The following is a 17,229-nucleotide window of genomic DNA, read 5'->3' on the forward strand; positions in this document are numbered from 1 at the left end:
TGTATTTTAATCTCATCTCTGATCTTTTAGGAATTTTCCATTGCATTCCTGAGACTGGTTCTGGATTACTTTTGGCTCAGATTGAATTGAATCTTGTTGCTATTCCTCAATAGATGTCTGAAGTGCAAAGTCTACTTGATCACAAGTTTCTGTATCATTTCCTGCAGGGTAACATGCACATAAAGACCCTCAAGTCATGTGAAATAAGAGCCTTGACCTCAAGACACAGTAAAATTGGTTAGTTTAGTTGTAGCTCAAAAGGTCACTTTTTCTGGGACTGCCTCTCAAGGCTGTTTTAAACTAATTATTACCTTTGATTTTAACTTACCATTTGTTAACAAAAGAAAGAAAGAAAAATTACAGCCCGCAGTTATTATAATTTCAACAGTTTGACTGGCACGTATTTAACATTATGGACATATGAAAAGACAAGGTCCCTACCTGAGGAGGAGCTTACAGTGTAAATTAGACAGAGAGCACTGTGAATAATAAAAGCAGACAGAGGAGAGATTTGTATAAGTATGTGGGAAGAGTGGGGAGATACATAGGAGACATATGCAGAGCTGAGAAATATTCTACCAGTTGACACTAATCATGATACTTTTCTATCTTGTTCTGTTTTCATGTAAGTATGGTAATAGTTTTGGTTTTCTCTATTTGCTTGCTTGTCAGTGAGCTATTCCACTGCAGAAACTCTCCTTCTGATTTCTTTTTCTGTTCTAGATTCTAGTACTATAGATAATATAAGTACATCTTTATTTTTCTGCTCAGCCATGGCAAATAACACTGAAATCCCCCAAATGTTATATATTCTTCCCTTGGCAGTTTTTTCCACAGCAGTCCACTGAAAAGTATGATTCACTATTAACAGAAAATATAAATGAAATTGAAATTCTGGCCTTCTGACACTATTATCCCCCAACAAACCTCTGACATATCTTTAGGAATTTTTTTTCTGTAATAAGATGTTTCTAAACAAAAAAGCTGTTGGCTGTCAATTTATTTTCCTTCTGCCTAGCTGCATTAGACAAACAAAAATATAAAAGGAAAGAAAAAAGAGCCACACAGCTTCTTCCCACTGTTCTTTAACAAATAGAATGCAATATTACACAAGCTTTATTCTTTTTAGCTGTTGAAAGTGAGATGCTATCAGAAATAAGAATATCAGAAAAGGTGATGGATCATCCCAAGAAATTAAACTGCAATCAATCAGTAGGACCAGATGGTATTCATCCAAGAGCTCTGAAGGAACTAGAGACCAATGCGAGTGAGTTACTAACAAAAATATGTAATTTATCATTAAAAGCAGCTACTGTACTGGAGGACAGGAGAGTGGCCGAGGTTGCATCTCTCTCTTAAAAAGGTGCTAATGATGATCCTGGGAATTATAAACCAGTAAGACTTACTTTAGTACTAGAAACTATTCAGAGAATCAGTAAAAATAATATGCTTAAGCACACAGATAACAGGGGAAATTTGCAATGCTTCTGTCTACATTTTCTCAACCCTCCTAGAACTACAGGAAAGAGTTAATTAGTAGTCAGTAAAGTAGAATCAGAAGATACAATTAATGTAGTGTTTCCAACAGTTTATGGTAAGGTCTCTGGCAAGAAAAACACAGCAGCTCCAGAATTAAAGTCCATCTCTGTTGTAAAAACTGAATAAAAGAGGGAAAACAAACCCCGAAATGTCAGAACAGTTAGAATTTTGCCCTCTGAAAGCATTTTATAAACACTGGCAGATTACCACTACTTCCTAATGAGCTGGTTATATTAGAGATGAAGTAACTTACCTATAATTGTAAAAGCAAGCTGTGTCAGAACCAGACTTCAGTTCATGAGTACCCAAGTTCCAGAGCTGTGTTTAGATGATTAGACAGCATCCCTTTCTCTAGGTACTGCAGAAGAATCAGTGGTCAGTTGAAGCAGAGAAAGAGGTTAACTCTGAATTGCCCCTGAGATCAATAGCGGCAATAAAGATGGTTTTGTTCAACTTATTCATTAGCAAGCTTGGAAAAAAGCTTCTGAATTCTTCTGAAATAAAGAATGTAAAATTTGTTTTCACTGCAACAGTCACAGCTTGCTCTCTCATATTTAAACCCAATACCCATTGCCCTAAGCAGGAAAATTCATGGGACTATTTGGCCATTTATTAAATTAACTGAATTTAGGCAAAACTTGAAATTCCACAGCAAGCCAGAGAACTAAGATAAAATGGTGACACGATGGCATGCAAAATTAAACAGACCAATGCCAAGGAGTGCACACTGGAAAAAGAATTTTCGAGAACTGATGGCTATTAATTAGCACTGGAAAATCTAAACATCATTTTCTGAAAATGCTATCCAATATATTGCAGGAGCTTAGAAAACATACGCAGAGAAGAAGATATGCAGATACAGTCAGAACAAAGAAGATAGTTAAACGTAAAATATTACTATACGGTTTCATGAGTAAAAGCTGCATTTCAGGATATCCTTTTGTATTTTAGTCAATGAGTTATAGGCAAGACAAAGCAAATCAAGGAAACATAGAGAGAAATGCAGTAAACATGATGAAACAGGGACAGGACCAAGTTAGGAGGCGAATTTAAAAGAAAAAATAATTTAATTTAGAAACAGAAAGAGGTAGAAGAGTTTTGAAGAATTTTAGGACCACGTAAAATTTCAGTTGATACTGAAAGGCTCAGGTGTCCCTGTCTGTTTTCCTGCTTTTCACAAAAAATAAGTGAGAAGCATGTTTAAATGAATACATGGTCATGCTTTTTTGTCAGAATATTTAGTTAAATTGTGGTATTTATTGCTGCTGCATTGGATTGAGGAAAACAGCTTTTGGAAAATGAGGGACTAAAAGATCAGAAAACAAAAAACAAAAGCAAATTAAAAGAGGAGGACTAACTCTTTGTCATGTCCTCCAGTTTCCTGAGACTCTTCAGCTGTTCCTCCACTCAAAGAGCACGTGGCCAGTGATACGCAGGTTTGGTGAAAGGGCATCTCAGGTTGCAGAGGAAGACCTGAGAAACAGCCACCCCATGCAGCATGGTTTTCCCTTTAAAACCATTGCTTTTTCAGGCAGAAATCCAAATAGCTGCTTCTATAGGTCTCCCTAACTCCCATGGCTCAGTCTGAACAGCCCTCTCTGTCCAGAGTAAGGGACAGGATGAGGCAGGAGGAAAGAGTGGCCAAACTTGGAGCCTGACTCCTCCATGAAGCCTAGGACTGTGCTGCTTGACGTCCTTTCCAGCCCTGCCAGCCTCTCCACAAGCATGCAAACTGTACTCCCCTGAGAGTGGAGAAAGCAGTGGGAACTTCATGTGATTCTCCTTGTGGAATTTCTCAGCACTTTTTTCTTCCTTGGGATTTTTCCCAAGAGATCAGAGTATTTAGCCCTTACTTAGCTTTATCAAAGTATTAGACATTTATTTGATTAAGTATAGCATCTGCAGCCACACTAGCTAGAATAAAAATTATAAGGGCTATCAATCCTCATACTTCAGGGCATAAACTGATCACCAGCTGGGGTCGAAAAGAAATATCCCTCTGCGGTATAGTATTGCAATTAGGTGCATTAGGGGGGGCTTATGCCTTCCTCGGTAGCCTCAGGCATTGGCCAGGATGAGAGGCAGAGAGATATCAGGCTAGATGGACCACTGGTCTGCTCCAATATGGCAATTCCTTTGTTCTTAGGGCTGAGTGTTCCTGCTGCCGAGCTGCCCTACTTTGTCATAATGTCAAAATCCAGCATTAATTATAATTCTGAAAATGAAGGAATATTCATGAATTATTATGTTGGCAATAACTGCGTGTAATGCAATAAAGACAAAAACAATGTCTGCTGCAGAGTAAAAGGAAGTTGACAGCTTCAAGCACAAGGTGGTTTCTGTTTCCAGTTACCCTCCAGAACTCCTTGCACCCCAGAGTCAACACCTTTGAGAATAATAAAGTAATTACAATTTTATTTTACCATATCCTGACAACAAATTTGATTCAATAGTGTCTGCACAGTTCAGACAAAGCAAAACACTCCAACAGTTTGACTGTATAATGCTGATATTTTTATGAGCTCAAATTTAATCCCCCAAATGGCATGATGGCCTTGGTGAAAGTATTTTAAATAAAATTTCCTTCTGTATTACTCTGGTTCCATCAGCATTTTGATAGAAATAAAAAAAGAAAAGAAAAAAAAAAAAGAAAAATTCCAATAGCTTTTTTATTCCTGTCATGTTCTTTTTCTAAAGCAACTCTCCGAAATGATTGCAAGAGTACATTAAAGGCATGCATTTTTGAAGTTAGTCAGTTGTCAAAGTGATCCTGAGGGTTGACAATCACATTTAAGACAAATATAGAAATTTAAAAGACATGCTTACAAGCAACTCCGTATTCTGGGCAATGATTTAGTTTGGAAATGCATCCAGTTCAAGGGTTAAAGGAAAGCAAAAGCAATCACTTCAACCGTGTTTTTGAAGAAAATAAAACAGCTTGATGTAAGCTAAATGAAGGGGGTCTGTGACTTAAAAGGAATGGACAGATAGAGAAAAAGGTCAGAAGATTAAATTTTCCCTAAGGGAAAAGTCATTCTTTGGAATCATTAACCTCCTTCTAGGTCACTACTGAAAAAAACAGCAGGAAATCCTACTGCTCCTAGAAAGATGGGTGCATCGTATACCACCCACTGACCTAGCAACTCTATGGCAAACATAATTGTGCTTACAAATTCTCCTCCAGGCATGCTTGGTTTTACTATGCCCATTTTAAAGCAATATGATCTTTTAGCTGAACTCTGAAGTGTATCCATAAAGACAATATTCCAAGGGCTTGGGATGTTAAAAAGAAGAATCACTTGCTAAAATCCCCTTTAACAGAGAGAAATCTAGAATTTGTGAATTTGAAAGTCAGTGAGATGTTTTATCAATTCAGCATTTCTCTTTAGGACTGAAATTAATCATGATCATTGTTTCGATGGATCTTAGTGACTTCCTACTACCTAAAACACATTGCTAGGATCAGGTGTATGTTTCAAAATATCTTTTTGTCTCCAAGAACCTGCATCAGAGTGTGTTTTCGAGGTTTCATTGTAAGCTAATTCTGCTCCTTCCTAGAAAAGCCAAAGAGTAAACATTACACCAAAGAGGAGAACTGGGCTCTCTTATGAGAAATCCAGAAAACACTTGGAGTATGTTCTGTGGCATTTATCAGACCATATGCAGATGAACAGTCTTACCAGTATCAATGGAAACAAGTCTTTTTCATGGTCAAGCCCCAAAATAAGTGAGGGAAACTACCTCCAGTCAATTTGTACCACAATATCATGTGGAAGTGCTCATATCTTCACTGAAAAGTGACCTCTTTTTCTTCCCCTCTTGCAACAGAAGTAGAACTCTCAATCAACATAAACACAAATTCATATTTGGTTTTGATGGAAGCTCCAAATCCAGCAAAAGTAGGCAAGGCAGGGGGTTACCTCTATCTCTGCAAAAACTTGGAAATTGTAGGCAAAGCCTACATCCTACTCCAGAATCAAGTATTTAATTTTAAGAATGTGTATTACTGGAAATTATTCTGGCAACAATCTTAAAATCTTTTGTCTCTGGTCAGCAATTTTTTTTTATTTTTAAAAAAGACATATTCAGAAGAGAATTTTAACATGGAAACAAGACCGCAACAACTTAGAAGGATGTAACACAGTAAAAATTATGAAAATCTTGAATCGTCTGTGAAGATATCTCAAATCTCAGACCTGCTGGATGAACATGGAGTAGTACTTTTTCTTAATTTGATGTTGTCTCTTTCCATTCTATTTACATATATGAAATTGAAAAAAGAAAAATACACAGAAACTATCACAACCAATTTACTGCCCTAGAAGACGAAGGTGTCTTGATTAGCTTTAACTTACGAAATCATGCATTTTGCAAAATGCCATTTCACATGTAAGCAAGATCTTTGAAGATTTCAGAAGACAATGACATGACCCCTGGAGAATAAAGGCATTGAAAGAAGTAGCTAAGAGAAAGACAAATAAAGAATAGTTTGTGGAAATTAGCACCCTTTGCAAAGCGTCAAATAGAACAGAATCACACAGAGTTCACATTCTTCATGAAAACCATGATTTTTACTCGTTTGCACAATGACTGAATAGTCAACAAGCAAAAATCTCTTCTTGAATGTTGGCAGCTCAATTACCTAACGTGAACAAAGTATAGGGGTAACAATTTCCTGATATGTGTATGGCAAGAAGAAGAATCTTTGGCTCACTTGTTTTCTTGCCAAAATGCATTTCTGAGGCAGGAAATCAAAAACACGTCACAAACCTTGCAAAGCAAACTACACACATTCACTCTGCTGATACTAGTAACTGTCAGGAGGCTGTCAGGCTCAGGGAGTCACAGCTACCCAAAGCAGTGCTTCCCCAAAGCCTCCTTCCCAAAGTGCAGGTTTGGATCATGCTCTGCTAGGAAATAGTGAGAAAATATCACAGCGTCATTGCAGCTGCGTAGAGAACTCCCCAAATTCGATACAAACAGCTTTCCGAAACAAAGCGACCGAGGAATGTTGCAGCAGAGCCCTCAGCTGAGCAGCGAGATGCAAGATTTATTATGACACAGTGCAGGGGATATCTGAAATGGAAGTCAAAGCATTAATGTGTCTTTTCCTCCTCCCCGCCTCCCTGTCTTCTTTTTTCTTTGTAATTCATATATATTTATATAAAATTGCTTCTTTTCTCGAGTGAAATGACATCTAAAAGGATTGAAAATTTTAGGAGGTGAGGGTTTCCTAAGATCTGTTCTACTTGTTTTTCCTGTGTTCCAGTGTTCTCTACCCACAGGACACTGAAATGCTGAAATTTCAGCAGTTCATATGTTTGCCTGCCCACCTCTTTAATAAAAGGGTTGTGTTTCTTTTCTGTCAACACCTATTCTTTAGCACACATCTCTGCTATCATTCAGGAAAATGTTGGCATAGCCTTTCTGGGGGGTTGGGGTTTTTTTCTTCTTTTAAATTCATTTCTATAGCTGGGCTTTTCCTTTCAAGTCCCCTTAATTTCTGTCATCAGTTTCTACCCTGAAGTTCTCACTTTTGCAAGACAATGAGCTATTTTCACACATGTAAAACACTCTGTAAAGTGGAATCACAGATGTCACATTTACATGTTTATGTTTTCTTTTTTTTTTTTCCTTTCTGTCCCTCAGTTCAGCTCTCCAAGTCCAACATATTTCAGTGGAACTGAGAGACTCTCTCAGTTCTTCTGCCCAGACCTCTAGCTTTACAAAATAAGCAGGTATCTCAAACTATGTGGCAGCTTCGGTTCCAAGGATAAAAGCAACTGCTGTAAAATCCAACAATGACCCCGTGCACAAGCACTCACAGGCTCTCACACACGTGACCCGTAAACTAGTGCAGTTAATTTTCCATAGGGTCCTGTCCCTTTCTATGTGGTAAAGAAAAAAAGAAAAAAGAAAGAAGAAAAAAAAGGCTGTGAAAGGTGAGTTTTTGAAGAAGAAATCCCTCTGAGGCTCCTCTTGCCGAGATTCCCTGCTAGGTTTGCAGGGGGCAAGAGAAGACCTGCTTTCGGCTCAGTGCAGTAGAGGCCGTGGGATCTGCCCCCAAATCTGGCAGCTCGGTGGGATGCCATGACCTCTCACCCTGGTGCCTAGGCAGCTCAACCCCATTGTTCCCAGGGGCAGGGAGCTGGTGAAGCTGGGAGGGGAGTGAACATTGCCCTAACTTTTGTGGCGCTGGGAAAGGAGATCACCTCTATGTGGAGATCTGGAAGATGTGAGCTGGCCCACATTTACTGATAGTATTCCAGATTTCCAGGGTGAACAGGTAATATAAAAAAGAACAATGAAAGTAAAAAAGATGCACTCAGTGGAAGTGGCATGCACAAATTTAATTTGCCTCCTCCAAGTAGTCTTGCATGCATGTACATGAGCTCCTGGTATTCTCCCTTCAGCTCAGGAAAGCAAAGATGCCAGGAGTGAATCACTCTACCCTGAGCTCCAGTCACTTGCCCCACACTAACCTGCAGCTACCTGCTTCTCAGATTTTTCAAAGGCTTCTAATTTGGCCAGATCGGGGTCTTTTTTCACAAGAACAAAAAAAGGCTCATTGCTGTCACCAAAAGTGACACCCTCCCCATACATCTCCCTCCCCCTCCTGCACGTCCAATTATCAAGTCTCTTTTCCAATGCATGAGATCTCTAGAGCTTCTCAATGAAGGGTTTGTAATAATTCTTTTAACATGGCAAAACACCACATTATTCCCTAAACATTAATGTTGCATGAATGCGAGACTTCTTTTCCCCATGAAATTTCTTTTTTGATTTTACAAAACAGAAAGTGCAATTTAAAACAATGCTAATGGAGCTCCTATCTTCCCTAATCTAAAATTGTTTTGTGTGGTACCAATAACTAGCTTGCTATAATGCTTGTCTGAGGAACCCACACGACCTTGAACAAGGGCACTTGAGCCCTTCCTTTCATGACAGTGTCCTTCTGAGCACCCGGTAAAATATTGTATCGTGTTTGGCCACTTGTGTACTGAAAGACCAGAGTTCCATATTTCAGACCTGCTTAATACCCTATACCACTCAAACACTTGTCACTAGCTAAATTCCCACCTATTAAAATTATTGCATCCTACCCTACAGTGTCTTTCAGTTGCTGTTCAGGGCACGGACCACTTTTTCCCTCTGTGGTGCTTCATTCAAGTAAAAACCTCTGAACTCTTGAACAACTTGAGATGCTAGAGCATTTGCTAGAGGAGAAGGCCAAGGCACATTCAGGAATGCAGATACAGAAATGACAGAGAGGCTGTAGAGGTATTCGTGATTTTGCACCCTCTTGGAGATGTGAAATCAAGGAATAGCTGCCCAACAAAACAGAAAGCCAAGGGAGGATTTACTGAGGAAAGGTAATATGGATATGCACAGTCAACTACAATCAAAATACATCATCTGAGGAGCTGTATTCTTTCTTGTCAAAACCAGCATCTTAGTGTTTCTGTCTCTGGAGCTAGTATTTAAAGACTAGGGCTGTAATACATGTCAAGACACTTTCTTGCTTTCATGGGGCTACTTTATTATATTTTCTTTTTTCTGTAAGTTGTAAAGGATGTATCTGATACATCCACCTTGAAAACTGAGATTTTAACCAGTTCATGTCATTATTCAATCCCAGCATAACATTCCATGTTGACATCTCATAAAAACACCTCCATGTCCAGTTTTCTGCTTGGGTGTCATCACTCAGTGATCATGAAAGCATGAAACCAGATACTGTTTCAGTTCAGTATAGCTACGATTTGGCTAAGCAAAAATAAAATAGCTTTTCATGCTTATTGATCTTTATTTTTTTGGGCCATTTTTACACTTCGTTGACTATAACCTCAGTAAGGATGTGTTTTGTAAAAGGAACTGAAGTTTCTCTTCTCAGTGGATTAGACATTTCACATTTTAGCGACTCCCACTAACATTTCCATTCCCCCCTCCCTAAAGCAACCCTTTCCAATGACTTAAAAAAAAAAAGGATTGATCTTTAAGTAATACATATGATATTAGTTTTTCCATTTTAAAATAATCACATTATTGCAGACATTTTAATAGCTGTAGAGGTTGCTATGTATTAACATGATTCATGGTCCTTGACAGCAGTGTCTCTGAAAATCCCATAGGAATGCGAAATACAAAACTCCACACACGTTCAAATTTTACTGCCTGCAGCTAAAAGAGGGGAAAAAAAACCTTAAAACTGTTGAAACCCTTCAACTTTAAAAGCATTAATAGATGGTCCCAGGGGATTAAATCTAAATCTTAATGTGTAAAAATCAAGTTAATAACCACAGAGATTAATATGGTTGCATTTGATTATTGTGATAATGCAAACAATTAGTACTGCTAAAGTGAGATATATTAGCCTCCTACTTGCCCCACACACATCTGCAAAGCATTGGAAATAAATGGAAATAAAACATTTTGCTCTGAAAGGTTTTTCTTTTTTCTTTTGCCTTTGTCTTATTTTCTCTGTAGCTGACTCATTTTAAACTGTAATTGTTAACATTTTATTATTAAGCCTCTCTTTTTATAAGACTCTCATAAAATTGGTTGCCATAATCATCCATTCCACATTGTCAGCAAATTATGTATTCCTTGCCAATACCAGTAAATAAATAAATCTTCTAGATAAATGACATGGCACCGCATTTCTCTTTTTCCCTTTCTTTTAAGGACAAAAATGCCATACAAAAGTATTAACCTGTGGAAAATAGGAAATTCTTCCTAGTGCCCTGTGAGTCACTTGGTTTAATCCAGAATGCCCTGGGAATGGAACCAGGCATCTAATCCAATCTATATTATAGGTGCAGTTGGAAGTGCCACCTATACTTAAAGCTTGACACTTCCCATTATAAAACCCTTTTTTCAGTTGCAAATAACTGTGCCAGACTTTTAAGTGTTCAACTAAATTTCCCCTTGCTGGATGACTGCCTTACTTTGATTTATTTGTTGTTCTAAAATTTTAGAGAAAAATAGTTCAGCAATTTCCAAGAACAGGATTATAGAAATTGTATTATTTTGCCCACATTAAAAAAAAAAAAAAGTCTTTGCAACTGTTCAATCAATCAACTCTAATATATCCATCCTTTGGAGCATGGACATTACATTTGGCATAGAAGAGGACCTACCCTGGTGTCAAGAATGTGAAAACAGACCGATTTGGGACAAATGTTTAGCCTTTGCTCAAATTCAATAGATACTTCTCAGGAATTTGGCAGGGATGTCCTCCAAAGGCTCTGTCTGTACCAAGCACATGTCAGCCCCCAAGTTGCAGGCTCTGAGCAAAACTTGCCCCTTTATTGCTGTTCCCAAGTGCTGTGGTTGCATGTGTTTAGGCACGGGATGCAGGACTGCAGGAAAGTGGAGGCAGAAACCTGAGATTAGATATCATTGATTTAAGAGTGAGAAAGAAAGACTGTCATCCTGGCTTGGCAAGAAGCACGTGTGCAGAATGACAAGGAGCTCAAGAAGGGGGCCGAGTGGAGAAGCTTTGTGATTCGTTGCCTTATAGAATGGGAGAAGGACTGAAGTCAGGATGAGGAGCAAGGAGATGAGAAACTGGGACTGGGACTGAGGTGGGCAAAAAGTGAGGTCCAGGTGAGAAAACCAGTGAGAAAAACTTAAACAGCCTGGTGGCACAGGGAGGGGGTATTGGGACAAGGTTGGAGGGTTGGAAGGTGAGAGAATGGGCCACTAGCTGCTTGTATCCAGGACCTGGGATGGACCCCAATCATCTGGAGTCATCCCTTTTTCACCCAAGAAACCGCCCACAAAACAAGTGTCTCATTCCTTTTAAGTCCTGGTGTGCAGACAGGTTATCATTAGTCACCTTCTCCTAGCTTTAGTGGCTGAGGTCAGCCCTGTGAGTCTAAAGATTTCAGTCCTGCTGCTGAGCTACCATGATGGGACTTCTGTGGGGTTCTCAAATTGCCTTTTTAGAGAAAGATATAGGATAGTACACACAGAGAAAGCTTTAAAAGATAGATATTACATGATAAAGCTTTCGAGATGTGGGAACATTTAAAATTATTTATGCAGTCCTAATTTGTCCTCCCCTTTTTGTTTATGTGCAGTATGATGTGGATGGACTTATCTGACCATCAGTTAGGGAAAGCAGCAGAGCAAGATGAACCCACAATACATTGCAAGGCTGGAGAATTGGGAAAAAGTAAGCAGGAAGAGAAAAGAGGTCTTCCTAGATGATATATTTTAATGTTGTCCTACACAGAGGGGTCTGTCCTTGCCTCTTCTCCATTTGCGATGCTGTGGAAACACCAAGACCAGGTTGTTCATTTATGGTCACTTAGTATGTTTGGAGAGCATTTGACTTGGCACTTCAGCAGTCTCCCTTCCCAAGTGCCACTCACAACTTCATCTGAGCTGTGCTCTGACGATATACATGGCTGTGCAATGCCGAGCACTCTGACAAACCAGGATGTAGTGACTTAGCTCGGCCATCTAAAATTAGTGTGAATGCTGGCCTTAGTTAAAGTCTGGTTGCCTCAGTTCTCCTTTTGAAAACCGGGAATAACACCAACCTACCTCTTGCATGAGTGTTGTGAAAATGAATGAATTACTATTTATGAAGTACTGTAATGATGAGTGCCCATGAGGAACAGCCCATGAGGAACAGCCCATGAGGAAATTAATTATTCTATCTTTGGAACAGGGTTTGAATAGTGAGCAGTAAATAGGATGTAGGGCCATTACACTGAATAATGAGAATGAAGCAGATGAATAACATCCACTCTGTGCAGTGAATGAGGCAGGGGCTCGAGGAAGATAACAGTAGGAAATATTGCGTGGAAGACCATACCAAGGTGTATGGTAGAAGGTAACTTCCATATACTAACTCCAGAGTGCTGGGCCCATGTCACTGTCACCTCAAACCCTTCCCAGCCCTGATGATGGACATCTACTGCACAGCCTAACATCCCCTGTGATCTCGCCTTTGCTCTCTGGTGGTTCCTAACCCGCTTTCTGAGTCCAGCCAGTCCCAGTTTCCTCCCATCTGACTCATAGCTACAGTTTCCTTGCTCAGCCAAGCCCTGACTCAAAAACTATTTCAGCTTCCCTCCCTTCATCCATGGCCATTAACCCCAGTTCCTATAATAACAGGAAAAAGCACATTCCTAACACGGAGACACCTTCCTCTATTGAAATCCTAATGCAACTCAAAACCAAGGGATAGCAGAGCTTCCAAAAAAGACAAGGTATAACCAGAAAATACGCTCACATATGTGCAAATATGCAAATCTACATACATTTTCTAGACTCAGCAGCAGCTATAGCTTTGCAATGTCATCAGAAACTTTCCAAATTTGATTCAATATGATTTCAGCCCAGTATTTATCTGGAGTGATATAGGTTGGAAATTGCAACTGAAAATAGGATTTCCCCCTAAAAGATATCAGCAACCACAATCAAAATATCTGGCAGTCCTTATTCCTCTTGTATAGTATTGTTAATACTGACATGTATAAGAAAAAGAATTCAAATGCCTACTTCCTGGCCTTGTAGCTGGAGGGTAAATATATCCTTTTGGGACACTAATTTTTTTCATAACATTGCCTCAGATATAAGAACCAGTCAAAACCAAATCTGAATGTAGCTCTTCCTAATTTCAGAAATGTCAAATTTTAAAGAAATCAATGAAAAAAATAAATCTATGGGTACCATTTAGCTAGCAAGCTCAGGTCTGAAAACATGTTTTCAGATCAGTTCCCCATTTGTTTTATTACCTTTTAAACCATATGTCTCTCAAGATAATTTAAGCCAGGGATAACCCAAGATTTCCCATTTTAGGGGCTAAGTTTGTAGGTCATCTCTGAGTGAGTTTTCTAAATTCAAGATTTTATAAAGGTTAAGTTTGTCAATTTTGAAACTGGCTCTGTAAAGTATGAGTGACTATTTTGTACTATTGGCATTCATGGTGCTATCATGCTCAGTGAGGGGAAAAAAAAAGGAAACATTTAGGAAGGAGTGTCTCTATGCAAGCCCTTCGGTGAAAGAGAGGGCAAACCCTCAAACTTTTAGCTAATGCTGGCTGGGTGGGAGAGCCACCAGATCAGCAGCTGCACTGCCCACTGACTGTTCAGAGGAATATGTGTCGTTGATGGTAGTGCCACCCTTTATGCAAGATACTTGAGAAGTAAGATATGAAAGGAGCAGAAAAAACAAAGGGAAAGAGACCCAGCTTCATCTCCCCAAACAGTTATTTCTGCCTTGGCAAAGAAATAACCTGAAGGAAGAAAAAGAGCAAACCAAGCTGGACTCTTTTGTTCTTTCACCTTGACAAGGATAGAGCCAGGAAGAATAAATACCAACCAGCAAAAGAGTTGCAGCTCACATGGAGCAATGGAGTAGCTATGCAGCCAGAAGCAAATATCATAAGGTCTTTAATACTGTGGCATTCTTCTTTCTGGTTGTGCAATGCAAACCCAAAAATGTTAGGTGGCACACGTGGAGCTTCATGTAACTAGTGTCACACAGGCAGTGTTCACACCTTCAGCGTGTGATTCGGGTGTTAGTATTATAGGCTGAGATGCAAATCCATAAAACCTTTTGACCAATTCTTCCACACACAGCCCAGACACGTAGTTACCACTATCCCACTTTTGCATGCTAGACAATATCTAGTACAAGTGAGGTAGCATGGTCTGCTCCAAGAAGTACATTTAATCCCCTACCATTGCGAATAAATGCCATTAATGACCTGCCAGAACCATTTCCATTTAGTACATTTCACTGTTGTAACACTGTTCCAGCTGGTCACTCCCTACCCTGTAGCATTCAGGCAGTATGAGCTTCATGTCTGTCTTTGAGTCTGTGATGCTGGTCAGGGCTTCATCACTGTGGTGAAGGTCTAGGTGGTCCCAAACACGTAGGCAGAAGGGAAGACACATATTGGTTCTCTGTCTTATTGCTAATGATAGAGCAAGTTCATTCTGAGAAATTGATCTCAAGTATTGTCACAGCATCTCTTGGACTGATCTGCTCAGTAACCATTATCACTGGGAGAGGGTCTACAAACAGACTTTATGGATGATTTCCATGCTTGCTGACCTTTGCTGTGACATATCCTGTCATAACATAGTACAGAAAGAAGACCATTTCATGACACTTGTTTCACAGATTCAGCACCTGAAATGTGTGGGCAAGGGCACAAAAGAATGATAGCCCATCACCAGGGAATCCTGACTGGGTGAAAATCCTTTGTATTCAAGGTGCATGACCTTGGCATCATCTAACTCAGCCAATTCACTGGTCTATCAATATACACATATTATCTACTTGATTTACTTGCTCCAGTGTAGCAGTGTCTTGTTTGATACAACTGCTGCCAGTCCCTATTTCATCCCAGCTAAACTCTCATTCTGCTTCTGATGCTGCATTGAGATTTGGGACAGCAGGTTAGGCTTCTTGGAAAAGGCAAACATCATGAATCAGCCATAAAGTGTGTTCCAGCAGCTAAATATAGAATGGCATGGGTTGAAAAGGGCCTTGAAAGTCACCTAGTTACAATCCCCCTGCCGTGGACAGGGACACCTTCTACTAGACTCAGTTGCTCAAAGCCTCATCCTGCGAGGCTTTGAACACTTCCAGGGATGGAGCATCCACAACTTCTCTGGACATCATGTTCCAGTGCCTCACTATCCTCACCATAAAGAATTTCCTCCTAATATCTCATCCAAACCTACCTCTTTCAGTTTAAAGCCTTTACCTCTTGTTCTTTCACTACATGCCCTTATAAAAAGTAATACAAATTGTCCATTAGCCACCAGGAACAGGACGCAACTGTATCACTGACATCAGTTTTGTGGGTTTTTTTCCTTCTATCTCTCCCTCCTTGTTCAAAGATTTAAGGAGTGGGGACCATAATTTCTTTTACATTAAGCTGCCAGGTTGGTAGTGTTTCCATGGATGTTTTCCTATATCCTTCAGATGTTGGTAGGAAAAAAGTCAGCTTGGTGTGGTGACACCAGAGGTAGGTGGGAAATAAGTCAGCCAGGCGAATGGGTGGCTGAGGTGGGGCCTGGGTCAGCAGGTAGTTCTATAAGCTGCCATGGGTAAGCGCTAGAACAGGAGAGGTACAGATTCACCAGCATATCTGTTGAGCAGCATCCTAGGTCCTCAATGGATGGGGGAAGGTGAGACAGAGTGAAGGTAGGGAGTGCAAGGGTATACATTGTGGAAATGAAGCCTGGGAGGTGGGAGGTAACACCAGAGGAGAAGGGAAGGGGCTAGTTATGTGAAGTCGATGGATAATGAGGAGCAGTGGTGGAGCGAACCGGCAGTGGCAGCGGAAGAGGTGTTCTCTCTCGCCTTATTGCAGCTGTGTGGTGCCTGTGAGCAGTGACAGGCAGCAAAGCATCACAGCACCTTCCCTCAGCAGCCGGCGAGGTCACCGGGAGCAATGCCTTACTGCCCCCTTGCTGCACCACGAGTCCTTTTGAGCCGGGGGTGGAGGACACAGGAAGAGGCTGGCTTAGTGTCTGATTACCCTGTGAGATGGCTACAGTTTGGTAATCTGATACACCCCGGTACTGCTGGCCAGAGAATTCGACACTTCTCTTTCATAAGCATGTACGAAGAGAGATGCCTGGATAACCTGGAAGGTGCTGTCTTTGTGGGAGGATGGGGACATTGCCAGAGGGGGCTTTCTCCCCAGGTGACAAAGAGGAGGTAAACCGGCTGGGTTCCCGATCAGGACTCCAAGCAGGTTTGCTGCCAGAAACCAGGCGTTGGAGATTTTACATTGGGGAATTTTGTCAGTGTCTGTGTATTTAGTCAGATTTTCCTGTAATAAAAGTACCTTTTAGGCACTCTGATTCTGATGACATGGGAACTGGCATACAATTTATGTTTCCAGAGCTGTTTTTCCTGATCCTGAAGGAGCTGCTCCCCCAATATTTTTCATTAACAAATCTTCCTTTTGTCTTTCAGCACTGTTTTTTTTCTTCATAGTTTTTAACCACTGTTTCCAGTGCCCTTCTCCCTGGACTATGCCCAGCCACAGTGGCCTGGGTTTGTAATTATGGCAAAAACTTTTCTCATGACTAGGCGATGACTAGAGATAATTCCCCAGAAGAAACACCTACAGCTGAATGCCATTTCTGCACTTTTCCTCTCCTTCTTCTTGGATTCATCAGGCTACTGCTCATCCATTGCCTATTATTTTTAACCCTTCAGCTGTATCTTTTCTTTTGAAATGAGATAATTCCAACTATTAGAGCGCATTTACAATTTGAAAACACTGTTGTATTTACTATAATACTTCCTAAAGTCCTAAAGTGACCATAATTCACAAATTAATATCAGACTACTTGCCTACCCCTGAGTTTGTCAGTAACAGCAGCATGTGGGTTGAAACTCATTCTACATGAAAAACAAAAATATCTGAACCCCTTCCAACAGAATGGCAGAAGGTGTCGTGCTTCTGTGTGATTTTAGATTAAGATGCACCTCCACCATAGAGGAAGCGCAAAGTCCTGCACTCAGCAGGAAAAATTGCTGGAACTCTATCTTTTCTTTTGGGTCAGTTTGCTCCATAGTCAGCGTCTGGATGGCAAGTCTGGATGATGGTTTTTTTTATGGTCAATATTGAGGATCTAGGGATTTAATTCTCAAATATTCATGTCATAATCTGGGTGTAATTAGAAGTAAGACTAATACATT

The sequence above is a fragment of the Pipra filicauda genome, unplaced genomic scaffold (genome assembly GCF_003945595.2).
Source record: "Pipra filicauda isolate LSUMZ 115617 unplaced genomic scaffold, ASM394559v2 scaffold259_size1095435_pilon, whole genome shotgun sequence".
NCBI lineage: Eukaryota > Metazoa > Chordata > Aves > Passeriformes > Pipridae > Pipra > Pipra filicauda.